Genomic DNA, 20,231 nt, shown 5'->3' with positions numbered 1-20,231 from the left:
AGTGAGGACCCACGACACTTGATAGTAGTGGAATTAGTAAAACTACTTGTCATTCAAAAGCTGATGTTCTAGAATTCTCACATGAAAGAAGAATATATCACGGAAGGTTTAGAAATTGTTATCGAGTAAAAAAAAAGCGGCCAGCGTTATTAAAGTTAAAGGAAACCTGAAGCACCGCCAACATGAACTCGTTGAGAGAGTGATAGTTTTTCGCCTGGACACACACCTTACCAAACATTATCAGTGGAGCTAAATTTATTCTAATCGGTAGTATAATGCTGGAATAAACCTTGCGCATACAAACTTCAAGTTGTTATTAATGTAGCTAGTTTATTTTTGTGCGCCCTTTTGCTCTGCTCCACCTCCGATTCACGGTTATTTCAGCTTCAATCATTCATCTCTTGGGCTCACTAATAATTTGCAAAAGTATAAATGAGAAATAACAGGAATGGTTAGAAACTTCAGGCTGAGCTTTTTTCAGGAACGTGCGAGATGAGTACTCTTTTCAGCTGGTAAAAAAAATCCCAGGAAATGTATGTAAAAAATCGCAGCATATCCATGGAGTGAATGATGATGAGTGAGGCGAAGCGTCCGTCAGTCCGTCTGTGCTTCCATCTGTCTGTTCGTTCTTGGTTCCGTCCGTTAGTGCGTTCATCCTGCATCAGTCCGTCTGTTCTTGCGTCCATCCGTGCGTTCATCCGTCCGTCAGCGTATCCATGCTTCCAGCCGTTCATCCGTCCGTCCATGCGTCCGTCCGTGCGTCCATTCGTCTCTCCATCTGCTTGCCTGTCTGTCGTCCATGCATCCGTCCATTCGTCCATCTGGTAAACACTCTAAGTACCGCCATCTCGCACATTTTCATCGCGATCGTAGTCGCGCGATCGCCTCTCTCCTTCCCCGGTGGCACATACCACCCATCTATACCCTATGGCAAATACCAGCTCTCTCACGTATGCGCCACCGGCGGTTACGCACAACATACGGGGGACGCACAAACCACGCCATAAGGAGCTTCGCCCTTGAAAAAGAAGTTCATATACCCATTTTGGTAGTCGGTGTCACGCGGAGCAATGGACAAGTAGTGGCCTTTTCTCCCCATCTTTCTTCCCCAATCCCCCTCCTCTTTGAGCAGGGTGGCGAACCGAATGCTACAATCCTGATTGAAGTTCCTCATTTTCTCTCAATCTATTCTCTCTCTCTTCCTAGAGAATTGTGCAGTATTTTTACTTTTTGAGTTAAGTTTGTGAGTTGGACCGACTTCTTTGTGCATTTTGAATGGCCATGCGTATGTCGAGGGCACGTGTGTAGCGGGGAACTTTTTCGGAAGGGGGAGAAGTATTTGGGAAATGTGCCTATTTGAGCAATTCGTAGCAGAACAGCGCAGAGACGAATCACAAAGAATATCTGAACAGCACGAGCCCAACTATACCCGCTCTTCATTTTGCTGCAAATATTTGAAAAAGGAACAATTTGGAGCTCAGAGAGATTCATAGGACCCTCCTGCTGTCGACTCCTCAGGCTATGAGATTGATCATTGGCTTACCAAGCACGTCGAATTTAGTGAGGCCCAAAGGTATCTTATCATACGACGTAGCGTCGATACTCACCTTAGAAAACAGATGTCAGTTTTATCAATCTGAAGTGCATGTTACTGTGCGGTGATGCGCATATGGAAAATTGGTAGACCCTTAAGTTTCTACTTCAGGAGTTGAACGCGATAGCGATGTTCTTTGCCTTGTGCGTACTTCAAACACTTGGTGTAATCTTTCCGAATTCGCTAGGCACCCACTACGTGGCCTTAAGGGTGCAGCAGCGTGTGTGACTTTTGTAGTAGGAATGAGGTTACTAGGATAATCTCAAGTTATTATGTCCGATGGAAATTTACGTTTGTGGTTTAAGCCGTATTCGAGCAACTCTTGACTATATCTTGCTGAGTCACAGGAACATATACCAAGCATATGCTTTTCAGATTCTTGTAACAGTAAATATATAGCCAAAACCGTAACTAACACTGGCGTTGCCCCGACATGAGCCCAACTTATCCCAAGGGCGAAGCTCCAGGTGAGGTCGGTAGCTCCGCCCGCGTAGGCACCGGTTGGTCAAACGCTTACATGATTCCAGAAGCACTCTGGACGGAAGTGAGTCTCCCTTGAAGCCTATTGTTCGATATGCGCCGACTCCAGTCTTTCTAACTGTTTACATCCGAAGGGCCTTGGTTTGGGCACGACCAGAACATATGATCCAACAGACAGGGAGTGTGTCCGCTACTTTAACATTCTGCGGCATGGTTCATGTAAGTTTTGTTAAGCACGAAAAGTGTGATATGGAATGACTTTGCCTGTTGTTCACCGCTCGAGGCAGAATTCATTTAACTCCATTCTACGCCATTATCACTATATGTTTTTCAGCAAACTGATCCAAATGATAACGTAATACCGCGGTGCTGTTATGACAAACACTTTGTCTATTTGGCTTTGAGGTGAAATGTCTGGTGGTTAAAAAAAGGCGTAATCGTTCTAGCACTCTATCGACACACCACTACAAGAGCTGTCAAAGCTTATTTCACTCTTACACCAAAGCGACTCTGTGGTATTGCGGTGGCGTGGCATACAAAGTACACTCGCGTGATCGCGTCTTCTATCCCGTCTTTTGCCTGAATACAGCCTGCTTCTTTAGCAAGAATGTCTGAGAGAGGGGCTGTCTGATGCATGTAGCATTTCATTTGCGGGGTGTTTTCACATTCGAAGGGCTTTCTTCAGCCACAAAGGCACACACAAATTTATCGCACAATTTGTATATCACTAAAATAGCAAGGATATATGCATCTGAAAGTTGACTAGAAGAGATGAGAATTTGATGTATATAGATAGGTTCTTGTTCAGTTACAAAATTTAATGTAAATGCACAAAAATTGACCCTGAAGGAAACTGCTGCACTAGAGTGTACTGACAATAATAAGTACCGGGATTGCTTAGTGTGACGTCGCTCTGTGTATATTTGTTGACGCAATCGCACTGAAAGCCAGTGCGATTGGTTCACATCATGAGGAACCCTCTGCCCCTCTTCTTTTGTTATCCTTTCTTCTTGTTCTGAGTTCTTCAGGTTAAAAGAAATCATGTTATCACCATAGGGCCAATGCCTCTAGCAACGCCTGTCGGAATCTTTAAAGTGCCTTTTGATTCCACGTTGCATTACACAAATATGAAGCTGAGAAATGCTTTCCGCTTGGATGTATATATAGCATTCTATACGGCAACGTGTGGAACGAATATATAATGAGAAACAGTGCGCCTGTTTACACTGACAGTGTAAATCTACAGCGCAGCACTACGCGACGCACAAGGTCGGCTGAGTGTCACTTTGTGTCGGTAGCGTGGCCGAGTGGTTTAAGGCGCTGCTTTTAGGCACCAGTCTCGTTGGAGGCATGCGTTCGAGTCCCACCGCTGCTAGAGCAACATTCTTAGCTACAAACTTGCCTTTCTATAATAAATGTAGCGCTGCGCAAGCAAGCCTAAGCTGGTTGAGTTTTGTGCACAAAGAGAGCAACTTACTGGAAAAATGAACAAAAAAGAGGAATTATATTTTAGATTAAAAATTGCGTCAAATTATTATGCCATTACGTTGTCACCGATTTCGCGCTACATCCAAAAAGGAAAAAATTGCTATTGTGCGTAGATGTGATGTAAAGATGTAACTATTTTGCCTAAGCGTGCTACTTTTTTTTTTTTGCTCGGAGTTGTCAATGTTCTCAACTATTGCATCGCGGCTTTTCCAGAAATGAGTACATGGTCTCAATATTGACTGCCCATGTTTTCGGGGACCACAGCAACACTGTCAGACATGTATAGCTTTTGCCTCTTTTGTTTGGCAGAACTCAAGGAATAACCATATTGTCACCCGTGCATGCCCGGCATTCGTCGCACACACAAAATGTCGTGCACAAGCGGGAGTGCAGGTGTTTAACGATGTGGAAGTGACGCGAGTTTGCCTACGCAGCTGTAGAGCAGCAGCTGCGAGTTGTAAACTATCATGGTGTGCAGACGAAATGAAGGTGAATGCACATTACGTGAGTGCAATCATATAATTTTCGGGGTTTGAATTCACAAAACGGCGCCGCGATTATGAGGGGACGTTGTTGTTTAGGGCTCTGCAAATTTCGACCTTCTGGTGTTCTTTCAAGGGCACTAATATTGCACCGTCACAGTGTACTAGAACACCATAGGACACTACACGAGCCTATACATTTCTGCTATATTGAAATGTAATCGCCGCGGCCGGGTTCGAACACACGCACGTGCACGTTTGAACGTCTTGACAAATATCCAACGCAAGAACTACAGAGTCCGTAATCTCGCCATTGTGCCTTATCAGCTTTACGAACGATTCGGAGCAGGTGCTGTTTCCCTGACGTCTTAAATATATGTAATTAAAAGCTTGTCATGCACTGGGCCAGCAGGCAGCAAACATTATGTTATGAAAAAGAGGAATGAGAATATTGAAAGAGGGGAAGGGAAGAAGCTTGGTGGGTAGTTTTCGTAGCCCTTTTTTTGAGGAGCTGTGAACAGTACTTTTAAACATCATCTTCACTCTTCTGATCCTTCATACTGGGCTGCTCCTGGCCACATCATTCCCTCTTTCCAGTCACACACGAAAGCTACATTCCAAAATAACACAAAAACTTCAAAATTTCTTTAAACCTTCCCAGGTCGGCCTTGCACAGTATTAGAGGGGACACAGCTTCGGGAGCTTTTGATCACGCCTGTATTTTTAATACACACCCAGCCATGAAAACTTACGAGGGAGAGTTCTAGAGCTATTGTGAATGTTCATAACGTATGAAAGCATGGCTGTTTCACTTTAATAACAAAATTATGGTCATGCAAGTGACGTAAGATATTACAGGCTGAAAAACTTTAAGCCTAGGGTCCCTGGTTTTAGTTGCTAGGTGTACCTTTGTAAAGAGTGCCTTATTTGGTAATTCACACACACACACACACACACACACACACACACACACACACACACACACACACACACACACACGCACACACACACACACACACACACACACACGCACGCACGCACGCACACACGCACGCACGCACGCACACACACACGCACGCACACACACACGCACGCACACACAAACTCACTCACTCAGTCACAAACAAACATGAAATTCATAGGTTGCCGTCAAATTCTTTTACTGTACATTTTATAAATCAATTGGTACTCATACATTTCAAATGATTAATATAAACTAATAATAAGATCTGACTGACGAAAAGATTACTTGCCGACGGCAGCGGGCAAGTGGTTTCACCCACATTAACCGAGAAGCCTAATTTTATTAAACTTGTTTTTCTGTCCCTATCAAACAAAATGTTATCGAGAAGAGTCATATTGTTGCCATCATAAGAGACCCGTCTCTTCACCATTTTTTTCTTCTGTTTCTATCTCCTTCCCTGTGTCATGCTACGAGATATGACGTAACGTCAATGAAAACCACGTAAGCATCATGCTTTGTGATTTCATGCACATATATTTACGAGATTGGGAAGCTGTCAACTGCTTTTCGCTTTAATGTTCATATCAAACACGTGTCCAACGACGCCTAATCAGGAAACCAACAGAGCGTCTGTTTTCGTAGGCATTGTATACATTTTCCGCGAAGCGCCACGGAGTCCCATTAGAAGCAGCCGTGCAGCGCGACCAGACGGTAGCGTGGCCGAGCGGTCTATGGCGCTGGTTTTAGGCACCAGTCTTTTCGGGGGCGTGGGTTCGAATCCCACCGCTGCCAGGATTTACTTTTTCTTTATTGCGTTGAAGGGTTTTAATATTTATCTTAGTGCAATGAAGCAACATCTGTTGGTGGCTAGTGGTATGAAAGGTAGCAATCCGCTACAAAGCCCAATGAAAACAATATTTGGTAGAATATGATGTCTGGTAAGCTTACTAGCCACACTGTTAATAAATATTTGACGCATATGCTTTGATTGCGGGTTTCACCTAATACGTTATTCGCAGATGCCCATTACCACAGGGAACACGCTTTTTCGCCTCCTTAACCACTTGAATCAATCATTGCTATGTAAAACTTTTCCCTCACTTCACTTTTCACTACAAATTATCAATCTTGGCAGTTAGGGAGTCATTGATTCTCCAGGACTAACTACTGGCGGAAGTCAGTAGTCAAATATTTTGGAGTACTACGAGGACACCCACAGACATGTAGCGGTTGCCTGAGTTGCGAACAACTTTCCCCGAACGAAAGAATATTCGCCCGCACAAGATATTTGCTGCCCCCACAGGCCTAGTGTGGCGTAAATTGAAATAGCTCCACAGCTGCAGCTGCACATGTATGCGAGTGGTAAATAGATGTCAGGTCATGAAAAGAGCATGCACATCACGCAAGTGTGTTCTTATCGTTTCAGCCAGGAACCAATGTAGGAATCTTTGGTGTCTATATAATCTCGCCATTATAACCTATTATAAAGAAGATGCACGTTTGCGATAGAGGGTACTTACTTATCTTAACGGAAAAAGGTGCTAAGACAAATATGAATGAAAGAGGAAAAAGACAATACTGATGCTGGCTTGCCGCATCATGGTTGATGAAAAAAGAAAAGAAATATAAAGTTTTTTTTATGAAGCACGTGGTATCGTTCTCGACCAATACAAGAAAACTGAAATTACGTTTCATTGCGCAAAACCTTGACTGGGGCTCATGCGACTAAGGTCTAGAAACAGTCATATCATAGTTATATATAGCATGGAACACTGGTGAATCGCAGCGGTATTTTCTGTGGTAATGAAAAAATGAAAAAATATTATCTCACACACGGCCAGCGGTGCAACCAGTAATTCTTTTACGTGTTCACACACACACACGCGCACACACACACACACACACACACACACACACACACACACACACACACACACACACACACACACACACACACACACACACACACACACACACACACACGCACACACGCACGCGCGCGCGCGCACACACACGCACACGTTGTTGTATACAGTTTGGTTACATCTCTCAGAAATATGCCTAGAGATTTCTCATTTAAACTTTGGTAAGTATGGGGGTCATTCTCGAATGACGAAATTTAATATGAATTTATAATAAAATCTAAGCAAAGAGAAGCACGTGACTGGACACTACAACAATGTACGGGAAACATTTTGCACCATGTTACAAACGCTTACTGCCCCCCCACTCCTATTTTTTGACATCTTTGTACTCGATATAGTTGAAACACACCGGTGTGCTCACTATAGGGACAGAGGGGGCCACCCTATATGAACACCATAGGCGTGTGCTGGAGACCCTGCAGAAAACGCCCATCGTGGCATAGAGTGTCTAGAAACTATATATTGTGGGGCACACTGCCAATTTCTTCAAGCAGTCACAACGTAAGATTGGAATTTTCAGTAAAAGATTATCTGAATGTGACAATTCGTTGTCATCATAAAATTCCTATCACTCCGCATTTCTTCCTTTTCTTTGTTACTCCTCAGTAATGCTTCATGCTACGAAATAAGGCGTAAAATTGTCAACTCGAACCTTTCAAGTGTGATACTTTTTTGATTTCACATATCTGCGCTTCAGTGACATAGCCCTAGGGAGAGTGGGGGGCATTTGGGAGTTCCAACCCAACCTGAAATTTTAAAATTTTGCTTGCGTATGTAATGTTGCCCATATATTTACTACTTTGCGGTATGAAAATAGTTCATAAATCAAGATGGCGACTGTTGCATTTTTCGAAAACCAACATGTCGTCATCCTATTCGCACACCACAGCATTGTCATAGCGCCAACACCGCAACATTGACCTCCAGTGGCAAACGCGCCGACGCGGCACTCCTTGGCAAGTGTTGGACAAAAGGTACAGCTTCAGGCGATTGACGTGGATGATGTGTGAAGATGAGGAGAGCACTGAAGGGTTTAGAGGATCTTTATCGTAGGTAACATCAGTCACCTGCCGCAGTACATGAGAAGACCCTGAGTGCTTTGACAGAAGCTTTTAGGCCAGGCCGACACGCCGAGACAGAGACCACCGAAAAACGAGGTGAACCGGATTGAAGCGGTCGATCCGGTAGAGACTGTCAAGACTAGGTTTCTGACGGAGCTGCGTGCCCGAAAGGCACCGACGGGCAATCTGACGGCCCCGTGGGCTGTGCTAATAGTGTGGCTAGCATATGCCGTGGATGGACAGGTGGGCAGGGTTTGGTAAAAGCGTGTTGAACGGCAAGGTCAGTTCTCTTCCATACAAAAGGTAGAAAGCAGAATATCCCGCAGTGTCGCTGCGCAAGCTATTCTAAGCAAAAGTGACAAAGGGTATATAGCGCAATAGTCTAGCCACGTTGATTAGTCGGGATGTACATGGCGAGCACGTCAATGGGCGTGCGATTCAAACGTTCTGTGAGGCCGTTCGTTTAGGACCGATAGGCCGACGTAAGCTTGTGCTTGTTTGCAAAAGAACAACGTAGGTCATCGATCACCTTAGATAAAAAGTAGTGACCACGGTCCGTGACAAGTTGATGAGGAGCGCAGCGTTGTAAGATGACATCGTGTATCAAAAAGTCGGCGACGTCTGTAGCGCAGCTGCTCGGGAGAGGCCTCGTAAGGACAAAATGGGTGGAACGATCTGCAGTGATGGCGACCCACCTGTTACTACTGTTAGAAAGAGAGAAAAGGGCCCAGCAGGTCGAGGCGGACACGAAAGAAAGATCAGCAGGTATGTCGATCAGTAAGGAACCCGGCAGTGTGTGCAGCTGGCCTTTCGCGGTGTTGGCACGATTGACAAGAAGCAACATAACCTTATACGGAACGGCAGAGGCCGGGCCAGAAAATGCGTTGGTGGACATGATCGTACGTTCTGCAGCACCAAGGTGGTCGGCTGTTGGGACATCATGTAGTTGCTCAAGTATGGTTGAGTGCACATCAGTGGGTGCTACGAGTAGTTCCTGTCCTCCGGTGTGTATGTTCCTGCGATATAAGGTACCGTCAATGACAACGTCGAAGCAAACTCTCATTTGATCCAGTATTCAGGCGGTTGAATAAATTTCGTAGGGACGCGTCACGCCAGTACTCACCGCCTATGTTACCGAAAGCGGAGAGTGAAGAAATAGATAGACGTGTCAACCGTTACGAGATCGGGAGTGCCAACCAGGTACCGAGAGAGGCAGTCGGGTTCTTGGTGTAAACGGCTGGACTGGTAAACCACAGCGTACGTGTATTCCTGAAGGCACAGATCCCCACGAATAAGGATCCTTGAGGGCTGGAAGCCAGCGTAGAGCGGGAGGGTTTGTGGTAACAGTTAAAGCTCGGCCAATTAATTGGGGTGCAACTTACCAACGGTCCATACGAGTGTTAGACACTTGTGTATTTGCGTTCGGCGTGAGAAGAAGCCGACCGGAATATGGAAGAAATCGATTATGACCGTATTGACGCTGGACAAACAACGCGCCAATACCGCATCAAATAGCATCATTGCGGACCTCAGTGTTAGTGGATGGGTCGAAATGGATGAGAATGGGTGGTATGGTCAAAAGTGTTATAAGCTGGCAAAAATCCGTGGCTTCATGAGAACCCTACTCAAATGGCACATCGTTCCTTAAGGGATTAGGGAAGGGGCGTGTAACCTATGCGAAGTTTCTTATGAATCTTGAGAAATATGAGCAATCGTCCACAAAACGTCAAACGCCCATGGTACAAGCTGGTTAGGCAAATTGGAGGACAGCCGGAACTCTGTCGGCATCAGGGTGGGTGCCAGATACGTACACTAGATGCCATCGCATAGCAACTTGGCGATGCCCAAAGTGACATTTCAAAGTTGTAGCTCGGCCATACGAAACGCTGAAAGAATGCATGAAAGTCACTTGAGGTGAGATTCACAGGCTGGGGCAAACACAGTGACGTCGTCCAGATAACAAGGACCGGTAGATCAATAAAAGCTGTGCAAAAGTGCATCCATCATCCGGTCGAATGTGGCCGGCGCATCGCTTAAGCTGAACGGCTTGAGTTTGAATTGGTTAGAAACCTTCAGGGGTTACGAAGGCAGTATACTCGCGGTCAAAGTCATATACGAAGATTTTACTGTGGCCATAGCGTAGTTATATTGCAGAAAAGTAGTTTGCATCATAAATACAGTCCATGACACCATCGATACGACGAATCGGGTAGACCTCCCTTTTGGAGACCATGTTTAAACGTCAATAGTCCACACAGAAACGCCAGGTATTGTCTTTATTTTTAACTAAGACCACAGGGGACGCCCACTTACCCGAAAAAGGCTCACGGATGCCTTTTGGGAGCATCGTGTTCTGTTGGATAACTAGGCGCTCTGGTGGTGACACTCGGTAGAATTGCTTGTAAATCGGAGATGCATTAAATGTATTTATGTATTGATTGACTTGCGAGGTTTGACCTGAGGGCCTAACGTCCAAGTCAAATATGTCTGAGTAGGTCGTAAAAATATCACTGAGGTTTTTGACTTCAGACGGCGATAGCTCTGAGGCAATCCCCTTAGTTACGTTGTTGGGCAGTGTAGAATATATTGCTGCGTCAGAACTATGTGGCTTTGATACACGACTGCGGACAGTTTAGGTGACACCGATGAGATCGTGCGCTTGTTCTATGGTGACAGAGTGGCGATAACAATGCCTCGTGGTAGGACTTAAGCTTTGAGTCCCAAGTTCAGAAGAAAAAAATGCCGCCATATCCACGAAATGAATGATGATGAGTGGGCGAAGCTCCGGAGGTAAACCTGGTAAACCATGAATCCTCCGTACATTTTGCCCACTCGATTTTATTGCAACGCTCCCCCTAGCGTACGTCGCCGCAATATATCGAACGATGACACGCGCCATATGTGGCATCATTCCTATTTTATAACACCTCGCATCTTTCATAATCAACTACACGTACCGCCGTCTAGTTTATAACATCTTGCATCTTTTGGACGGACGAACGGACAGACGGGCGGGTGGACGGACGGACGGATGGACGGACGGACGGACGGACGGATGGACGGACAGGCGGACGGACGGACGGATGGACGGATGGATGGATGGACGGACGGATGGACGGACGGATGGATGGATGGATGGATGGACGGACGGACGGACGGACGGACGGATGGATGGATGGACGGACGGACGAACGGACGGACGGACGGACGGATGGACGGATGGATGGATGGATGGATGGATGGATGGATGGATGGACGGACGGACGAATGGATGGATGGATGGATGGACGGACGGACGGATGGACGGATGGATGGATGGATGGACGGACGGACGGACGGACGGACGGACGGATGGATGGACGGATGGATGGATGGATGGATGGACGGATGGATGGATGGACGGATGGACGGATGGATATGGCTGTACCCTTTAGATCGGGCGGTGGCTAGCGTAATACATAGAACTGAACGAGAGGTGGCTACTTACAGGGGACGCACAGCCCACGCCTTAAGGAGCTTCGCTCCTAAAAGGCGCATCTTGTTCGCTGTAACAGTTAAGACGGTGTACGGAGAGGAGACGTTGCGGGCCAGTAAAACGACGGGCGACGGAAAGACAGCTTAATCCTCATTCAGCACAGTGGAATATGGTTCAACAGTGACACAAGTTAGGGCTTGTGGTGGGAGGCGAACAAACTCAGCCCATGAAAGCTTGTTCTGAACCATCTACAACGTGTCGGCGGCCGTAGGCAAGTCAAGTTGCACGACGCTGGCAGAGCAGTCAATTGCAGCAGAGTGGTCAGACAAGAAATTGAGTCCAAGGTTGACATCATGAGGACAATGAGTGAGAACATGAAATAGAATAGACCTCTGGTAGTCGGCGAATCTCGCACATGCGGAGCACATTCGGAGCACAGCCGGAGTTGCTCCACTAGCGACACGCACAAATAGGGACTCGGGTGGCGTAAGGACTTTATTTAGCCGCGCGAAGAAATCGGAGCCTATAATTGAAATAGGCGCACCGGTGACAGTGAGGGCTGTACTAGGCAGGCAACCCGCTTCTCCAAAAGCATGTTCTGGTCCGTAGTCAGGGTCAGCAGAGGGTTTTCCGGTCGGAAGTTCAATGCGGTGTCACTTCCGGGAGTTGCGTCGCCCAGACTTCCGAGTAAAGGCGTCCAGTAGGGTGGGGTGACGAATAGCGACGAGGCTGAAGTGACCTGGAGCAATGATCACGCGGTGACGCTGAATGTGGCAGCGCCACTTGTGGCATCTGAGTGCAGTCATCCCATGTGGGGCCACTCTCTCTCGTACGGAATGCACGCGCTCAGCACACTAGGCAGTATATCTCTAGACACTGTAGTACCAAGGACGTAGATGAATCGCCACATGATTATCAGATTATTTTCCCCCGAAATCCATCAGGCGATGCAACGCTGCAACTGCTTTTTTTGCACGCCGATATGAAGAGATACGTATACTACGCAAAATAAAGCGACAACGAAAGCGATAACGGCATGCCACACTTTAACCTTCGTATTCACAAACGCTCTTTGACTCGAATTTAACCCTTCACTTGAAAGAGTTGAGCACGGCGCCGCTGGTCGGCTCAAAATGGCGCTGCGCTACTCTAGAATAGCTGCATATTACCACTCATATGCAGTGACTTGCCTTGCCTAGAGATGGCGCTCCCATCGGCTTTCTCAAGGTAGAGGCATTAGGAGAATGCATTGGCGAAGGAGCGAGAGAAAACGTCAGCCATGGAGGAAAGGCTCCGGGCAGCCGAGAAGGGCCTATCGAAGGTCGTGAAAGGGAACGAAGACGCAGGTGACGGCGGAAACATTATGGCGACGACCCCCCGTGCGGGAGAGATGAGGGAAACAGGCATGACAAAGGCAGATACATTGGCCACAGGGCCCAGCTACCGGGAAGTAGTTTTGAGGGAGGGAGGGAGCAAACCAGCAGCCGTGACGCACGCTAGTCACCTAGTCAGCAGCCAGGTGCAGGTTTCAGAAGGAATGTCTGAACAGGTCATCATCGCCGGTGACTCAAATTTAGTCCGATGCGCAGCGGCAATCAAAGAAAGGGTGAAAGGCGACAAGAGAGTTGCGATAGGGACGTTCCCAGGACAAACGCTGGGGACAGTAATGAGTCAAGCGGGTGAACAACTCGCAGCTAAAGCTAACAATCGTAACCTCGTTGTAATTGCGGGAGGGTTAAATGACGTCCTGAAAAAAGAATCGTCAGGACTAGCGACGACCTTGGCGAAAGGGGTGGATGACATGCGCACCGTGTCCCCCCAGGTGCAAATTGTAGTATGCACAGTACCGGAAGTACCAGTACGCAACGTCAACCTGCAAAGAGCGGTTGTCGACGCAAACAAAGAGATATGGCGAATTAGTCGAGAGAAGGGTTTCGAGGTAGTGGATTTAAACAGGGAAGTGCACAGGTGGGGTGGATTCCAAAGAGACAAGATTCATTTCGATAAGAGGCTTGGACACGAGGTGGGCTGGCGACTGGCAGGACGCGCAGTAGCTTTTTTGGGGGGCTCACGGGCCCTTCGGAGTCCGGGGTAGCTCGTAACAGGGAAAACAACCAGGAGGACGCTTTGACAGGTAGAATTGCGAAAAACTAGAAAAAAGGTAAAAGAAAAAGGAAAAAGGCGCGTGTTGTAATTAGTTACATAAACATGCAGGGTGGCAGAAAGAAGCCAAAATGGTTAGAGATTGAGGAGCAGTTAAACAAAGAACAGATAGGCGTGTATGCGGTTACAGAAACACACCTTAGAGACTTGGAAGAGCCACCACATATTAAAAATTATGTTTGGGAAGGGTGTAACAGGACCATATCGAAAAGGAAAGGTGGGGGTGTAGGAATGCTAATTCACCGCGGAGCCAAATGGGTTAGAGTGAAACAGACGTGTTCAGAGCACCTCTGGGTTCTGGGCACAGTAGGTGGAAAGGAAACGTGGCTAGGGGTAGCCTACTTGTGGACGGGGAATAACTGCAGAGAAAAGAATCAGGAGATAGTGGATTGCATGAGTGCGGATATTAAGGAATTTGGTAATGGGGCCGAAATCATCCTTCTGGGGGACATGAATGCCCACATACATGACCTTGACGGATATTCAGACACCAATGGGAAGTTATTACTAGATCTTTGCGAGCAACATAGTCTGGAGATAGTTAACACGGGGCCTAAATGTGACGGCCAGATCACATGGGAAGTCGGAAACAAGCAATCAAGTATTGATTATTGTCTCATGACTGAAGGAATTTACCACAAACTGACAGAAATGAGGATAGACGAGGAAGGCATTAACAGCTTGGGTAGTGATCATAAACGAATAACATTACAAATGGGATACGAAACTGAAAATATGAGCATGGAATCAAAGTCTGGCAGCTCGTATTTAAATGACAAACAAATAATAAATATAGCCGCAAGAGTCGAGGAAGAAGTAGGCGAAATACCAGGCAAGGACTGGGAGTATAGTGAGCTGTTACATCTAATGACGAAGGAGATAGGGAAAGAGAAGAAAACTGTTTGCTGAAAGGGAAAAAGGAAGCCAAAAAGTTGGTGGAACAAGGAAATCCGGGAGGCGAGCGAGAAGCGACGCGAAGCATCACGGGAGCATAGAAAGGCAAAAAAGGAGAAGCGGCCGCAGGACGAAGTAAAAAAAATATGGGAAATATATTTAGAGAAAAAATCCCTTGTACAGAAATTGGTAGAGGCAAAAATAAAGGTGAAAGTGAACGCTGGATGACAGAGATACACGAAAAAAAGGAGGCCGCGCCTAGGATTTTTTGGAGCCACATAAAGGCGCTAGGTAGGAAGTCTGTCACAACGCAACAACATATTCTAGATGAAGGAGGAAATCAATTGGAAGGGTACGAAGCGCTAGGTTACATCCAAATGGTAACAGCCGATTCGTTTCAAAAGAGCGTCCAGGGGATCTCCCCGGTGAGTAAAAGTGTGGCGGAGAAAGCAACAGAGGAAGAGCTAGTACTTGATAATTTCAACTGGAAAAAGGCTGAAGGAAAAATTCCAAAGCGCACTGCCGCGTGTTTAGATGGGATTCCCGTTAGCCTCATTAACGAACTAGGACATAACACTAAAGAAGCATTGTTAAAAGCAGTAGAAGAAAGCTTAAAGGACGGACAAATACCGGACAGTTGGCGACAAAGTAGAATGAACTTAATCTATAAAGGCAAGGGAGAAAAGGACAAGATTCGCTCGTATAGACCACTAACCATTACATCGGTACTATACACACTCTAAGCCAAAACGGAGCAACAGGGGTATAGGGGTTGCTCCTTTCAGGGAGCAATTGCATTGCCACTCCCATTACTCTCCTAAAAGGAGTAACTGCAGAGGGAGGAACCGTTGCTCTCCTTTCAGTTCCTCCTTCGGGGGATGAACAGTTACTCCCTCCAGTTCCTCCCTGCAGACCAACAGTTACTCCCACCAGTTGCTCCCTGCCGACCAACCATTACTCCCACCAGTTGCTCTTCTAAGAGCAACAGTTACTCTTTACCGTTCCTCCCACGTGTTCGCAGTTACTCTCTGAAAACCAACTGCACATGCTTCCAGTTACTCTTTGGGGAAATGAGTATTTATCTCGAGTATGCTTGTCACACGCTTAACACATGGCGAGAGCTCCTTGGAAGAGCACTGCTTGGGTGCTTCTAACACAAAAAGTGGACAATATTGAAAGGAAAATAAATGCTTTATTGTTCTTTTTATGAGGCGACGTGTGACCACACGTAAAAGTAGACTTTGCCACACCACAGCCAGCACTAAACAAACACCATAATACATCAAAGGTTTTCTGCGTCATCCGTGGAAAAACAATCTTGAATTTCTAGCATAGGGCAGTCTGTGTCATCATTGGTGAGAGAAGGGCAACTTCTCCAATTCTGAAGAACTCAAGTTTCGCAGCTGGTGTTTCCATCAGGCTAGTGCAGCAGAACGTCACCGCAGGCATATGTGAAGCATCTCATTGCTGCAAGAAAAGAAATAGAAGTGTGAGGTTAAACATGCCAGAATCAATTCATAACAATGAGTCACACACACTGCAGCAGCGCTTACATTCTAGGATGTCTACTGCAAAACGAAATGTGAAAAAAAGGAAGGTTCGGCCAAACGTTACTTGGCAAGCTATATAAATGCTGATGTGGTAGACGCTCTTTACATGATGTCTCAGACTGCAATATACTGGAAGAAAATGTGCAGCACCTCAACAAGGCATATTTGTAGCAGTTAAAGATACCCTTAGGTACAGTTAACTTGTTTCCTATACACAGCTGAGTGACATTTCTATGAGCCCACTCACCAATGGGCATTCTAAATGAGGTCATGTGTGTGGCAAATAACACGTACTGTCCGCTCATGTTAAAATACTTATTTAGCTCGTGCACATAGTTGCTCTCGATTCAACTGTTCTATCATACGCTGCTGCGTCTTGAATTGTGCAATACCTGTAGGCACAAGCCAAGCATGCAAAGCCTGCTTGAAAGCAACCATTTGCAGAGGCTACATGATAATCTTCAGTATATTTCTTTGTACCTGACGCAAACGGCTGGACAAAACTATAGACAAATAAATGTAGACCGTGCTACCTTCAAAAAATGCTTTAAATTTAGAAAACTAGGGTGCATTCGTTCACTCGGTTGACGAGTCACAGCCACGAGATATGTAAACGAAGCAATATATCTTAAGGCATGCACAGATATTCTGATTCTTTGTTTGACAGTGTCACAGATAGCTTGCCAATACATATATATTTGAGAGCAACAAAATGTGAAGCTTTCATTAGTTCAATGTCTTGTTGGTTCACAGCCAAACAGGTTACTGCTTGTTAGACAAATTGGAATAAGCACACCATGGTTTCCAAAAAAAAAAAAGCATTATTAGAAGTTAGCTCCCGGTGTGAATGTCTGCCTATTTATTTTGTACTGCCTTCTACATGTGCCACAAAGACATTTGTTGAGGATGTGCTACCAGTCAAGCCAAGATCGCATACTTGGTCAATGTGATGGAAATACAAACATTAGAAACACTGCCACCTCTAGTAAGAGCATAACACTTCAGTATCTTGGACTAGCAAAGAGGTGCAAAAGAAAGTTAAGCCCACTCTTGCGGAACTTTGAACACGAATATTTCAGAGTGTGGGAGGTCAACATGCTGTGGCACTTTTAAACCCACGAAACATCTGCAGAAAACAGGGTAAAGGCAAGTCAAGAAACGCTGTTATGAAGGCCTGCGCATGGACAGCTTTGTGAATCTAGGCCCAAGTGTTATGCTTTGTGCAAGCCAAAAGCCATGTAAATAGGGAAAGCATACTTTTAGGAGTACCAGCATAAACAGATCTTGGCAGTTGGCTTTTTAGTACAAACAGCAATCCCTGCAATGAAAACATAAACATTTTATCTTAACGGTAACAGTGTGAGCACACACACGGGCCAGCGGAGCCATGTCGAATTGTCAGTGCCAGTGTAACCATGTGGCATAATGAACTATTCTCTGGCCAACACATGCACAGTTTGCCCCTAAAAAGCGATGCTTTCATATACGTAGTACAAAAAGTCTGCACTTACCAAAATTCACTTTCTTTCTGTACTTTAGCATCGTTGGGAACATCTTTATCTGCAGTATAACCAAATTTGTGTCATATCCCTGAAAAAAAAGTAAAAGACATGCATCAAATATTGTTTCATTTGGTAGCAGTGAAGTCAGGTTAAGAACAGCCAAGTGGGAATCAGCCTAATTATGTGCATGCGGCAAATCCCAAACGGCGTTATTGAGGTTGTCGAAATTTCCGTCGATTGGTATTAACGTCGATATGTGACTTCAACGGCATGCCAAGTTTTCACAGCGCATAAAGATTTCATGATGCAGAATAATGACAGCGCTAACGAGAACATACAGCATTTATGATTGTCTTTTACAATATTCAGTTTTGCTAAGGTTTTGTATCACTAAAGAAATCTGAAAGATTTGGGTCATTCCTCCTCCAATTGTTCTGTCAATATGTAAACTGCTCGCTTGATGGTGCGCTTATAAAATAGTACGTTCAGCGCAGAGGTGAAGCAAGTGACGCAGTGATGTGGGCAGATTTTTTTTTTTTTTAGGCGTGCGGGGAGGGGGGGGGGGAGGTGCGCTTATCTGAATAGGCCGGGCAAGCGAATATGGTCGTCAATTTGGGCTCCCTACGCCCGGTCTAAAAAAATTCTGTGCGCAACCGCCTGGCTATGCCAGTGAAGTGATGCGACAATGATTTGTTCACTTACTGATTTACATACACTTTGCATCTCTAAAAAATGCGGCCCAAGGCCCCAACACTCAGCCGTTAACATTACATAAAGCCAATGGTAGAAAAGTGCCAGTATGAATGCAGCTACAACCCCGCCCCAATGTTTTTTCAAGCGAGGTAGTGTTGCGGAAATCAACTTTTAACTGCAAAAGTACACTGGCACTGCAGTGGTGACAGGGGAAGCAAGAGGGTATGCAGGCGGTAATAGAGGTAATTTAGTCCGATACGGCTAGCAATGGATACGGTGAATAAGAGCAAATCATTTCTCTTTCAATAGCGCAACCACTCAACAATGTATTGTAAGAGCATTAAATGTTGCTGGAAATGCCACTCACCTGCACGCTGATGCATGCACAGTCCTTTGTCCGACGAGCGAACAGGCTTGCAGATAGCTGAAGACGTGTTTACGATGTGTTTGTTCCACCCAGCAGCAAAATCCACAACTACTTCGCGCTCCATAAAGATAAATATACACTAACCTTCATCACGAATAAGTAGAAACGCAAATCTGCGACACACACACACGATCAAAACATAGCTCACAAGCCCGCACGTCCATGTGCTCGCCAACCACAGACCATATGAAAATGAGTAAGTAGTGCGAACGCGAACCTAGTTGCGCCGAAAAAAAAAAAAAAAAAACGTCGAGCAGTGGCAGCACAGGCGTCAGCGCAATAATTTCAGTGTGTTCTCCTAATACAATTATAAAAAGAAACTGAGGTACACTAAAACTCATAAATAAATATAAAAAGTTGAGTGTAATTTTTATTTAGTGCTAGTTAACATAAACACTGAATTAAAATTACTTTGTAACTTACATCGTTTGCTACGCTAGCGCCACACTTCTCGTGCGGGCGCAGATGGCGCAGATTTGTCATTCTGCCCTCAAACTACACGGTGAAGCGTGCTACTAAGTGTATGGCTGATGAGAAGCGCGTCTGGGTCCGCTTTTTTTTTTTTTTCTTCTCCGATATATCTGGTCGGGGGGCTCCTTATGCACGTGTTTCGGTGCTTGATCGACTTTGACGCCCTTACTTCGCGGACGAACGGCGTGTCTAGGCTTTTTTTATTGTTGTTTTGCACGTGTTTCGGCGTTCGGTCCGCTTTGACGTGCCAACTCTCCATTCTGCTGCTGCGTGTGTTAGGTATTTGCCGTACTGTATTCTCAGGCCTTCTGTGTTCAGCCAGCGCTGCTATCTTATTATCTACGGATGCTAAAATAAATCACTGTTTTGATTTGGTGAAGCTTGGCACACAGAACAAACAATAATCTGGCCCATGAATATCAATGTGGGCGGCATGCATACTTGTGTGCGGTGTCCTGCCGGGGAGTAACCGTTGCGTGACGAGAGCATTTACAGCGGTTCCTCCTTCTGTTGCTCCCTTACAAACTTAAGATGAATACAGTTGCTCCCCCATTCTCGAACAAGTCGGCCATCTTGTTCCGCTTGGTCTTTTCGGAGAGTAACAGTCGGTCTGAAGGAGTAAAAACAGCCGTTGCTCCCATTTTGGCCATTTTTGGCTTAGAGTGCAGGTTGGCGATGCAAGCAGTAAAAATGAAAAAAGAAACATGGGCCGAACATAACGATATTTTGGGAGAACTTCAGAACGGATTTCGAGTCGACAGGCGGTTAGACGATAACCTGTTTGTTCTCACTCAGTGTATAGGAATATCTAAAATAGAGAATAGGCCCTTGTACGTGGCTTTTCTAGACATCACTGGGGCATACGACAACGTTAATCAGGAAATTTTGTGGGATATATTGAAAGGAATGGGCATGGGCGACGACTGTATACAGCTTTTGAGGGAGATATACCGAGAAAATACAGTTTGCATAGAGTGGGAAGGAATGCGTAGCAAAGAGAACGTTGAGGTTAGCAGGGGTCTGAGACAGGGATGTCCTTTGTCCCCACTGTTATTCATGCTG

The 20,231-nt window shown here is 45.8% G+C and overlaps 1 long non-coding RNA gene and 1 other non-coding gene across 6 annotated transcripts; one reads left to right on the top strand and one right to left on the bottom strand.

The window, feature by feature from the left end:
• Positions 1 to 5,718: 5,718 nt before the first annotated feature.
• Positions 5,719 to 5,800, top strand: TRNAL-UAG (transfer RNA leucine (anticodon UAG)). The gene has a single exon. It is a non-coding gene; the product is annotated as a tRNA-Leu (tRNA).
• Positions 5,801 to 15,698: 9,898 nt separating this feature from the next.
• On the bottom strand, positions 15,699 to 20,002 carry LOC142792908 (uncharacterized). 5 transcript variants are annotated; one of them, XR_012891300.1, is made up of 4 exons: positions 18,639 to 20,002; positions 17,588 to 17,666; positions 17,334 to 17,394; positions 15,699 to 15,993 (listed from the first exon to the last, which is right to left on the bottom strand). It is a non-coding gene; the product is annotated as an uncharacterized LOC142792908 (long non-coding RNA). The 5 variants fall into 5 exon arrangements; XR_012891297.1 differs by having other exon boundaries at positions 17,334 to 17,666; XR_012891299.1 differs by having other exon boundaries at positions 15,699 to 17,394.
• Positions 20,003 to 20,231: the final 229 nt, after the last annotated feature.

Source organism: Rhipicephalus microplus, unplaced genomic scaffold, assembly GCF_043290135.1.
Source record: "Rhipicephalus microplus isolate Deutch F79 unplaced genomic scaffold, USDA_Rmic scaffold_262, whole genome shotgun sequence".
In the NCBI taxonomy this organism is placed as follows: Eukaryota; Metazoa; Arthropoda; class Arachnida; order Ixodida; family Ixodidae; genus Rhipicephalus; species Rhipicephalus microplus.
This window is presented reverse-complemented; position numbering and strand designations above follow the sequence as displayed.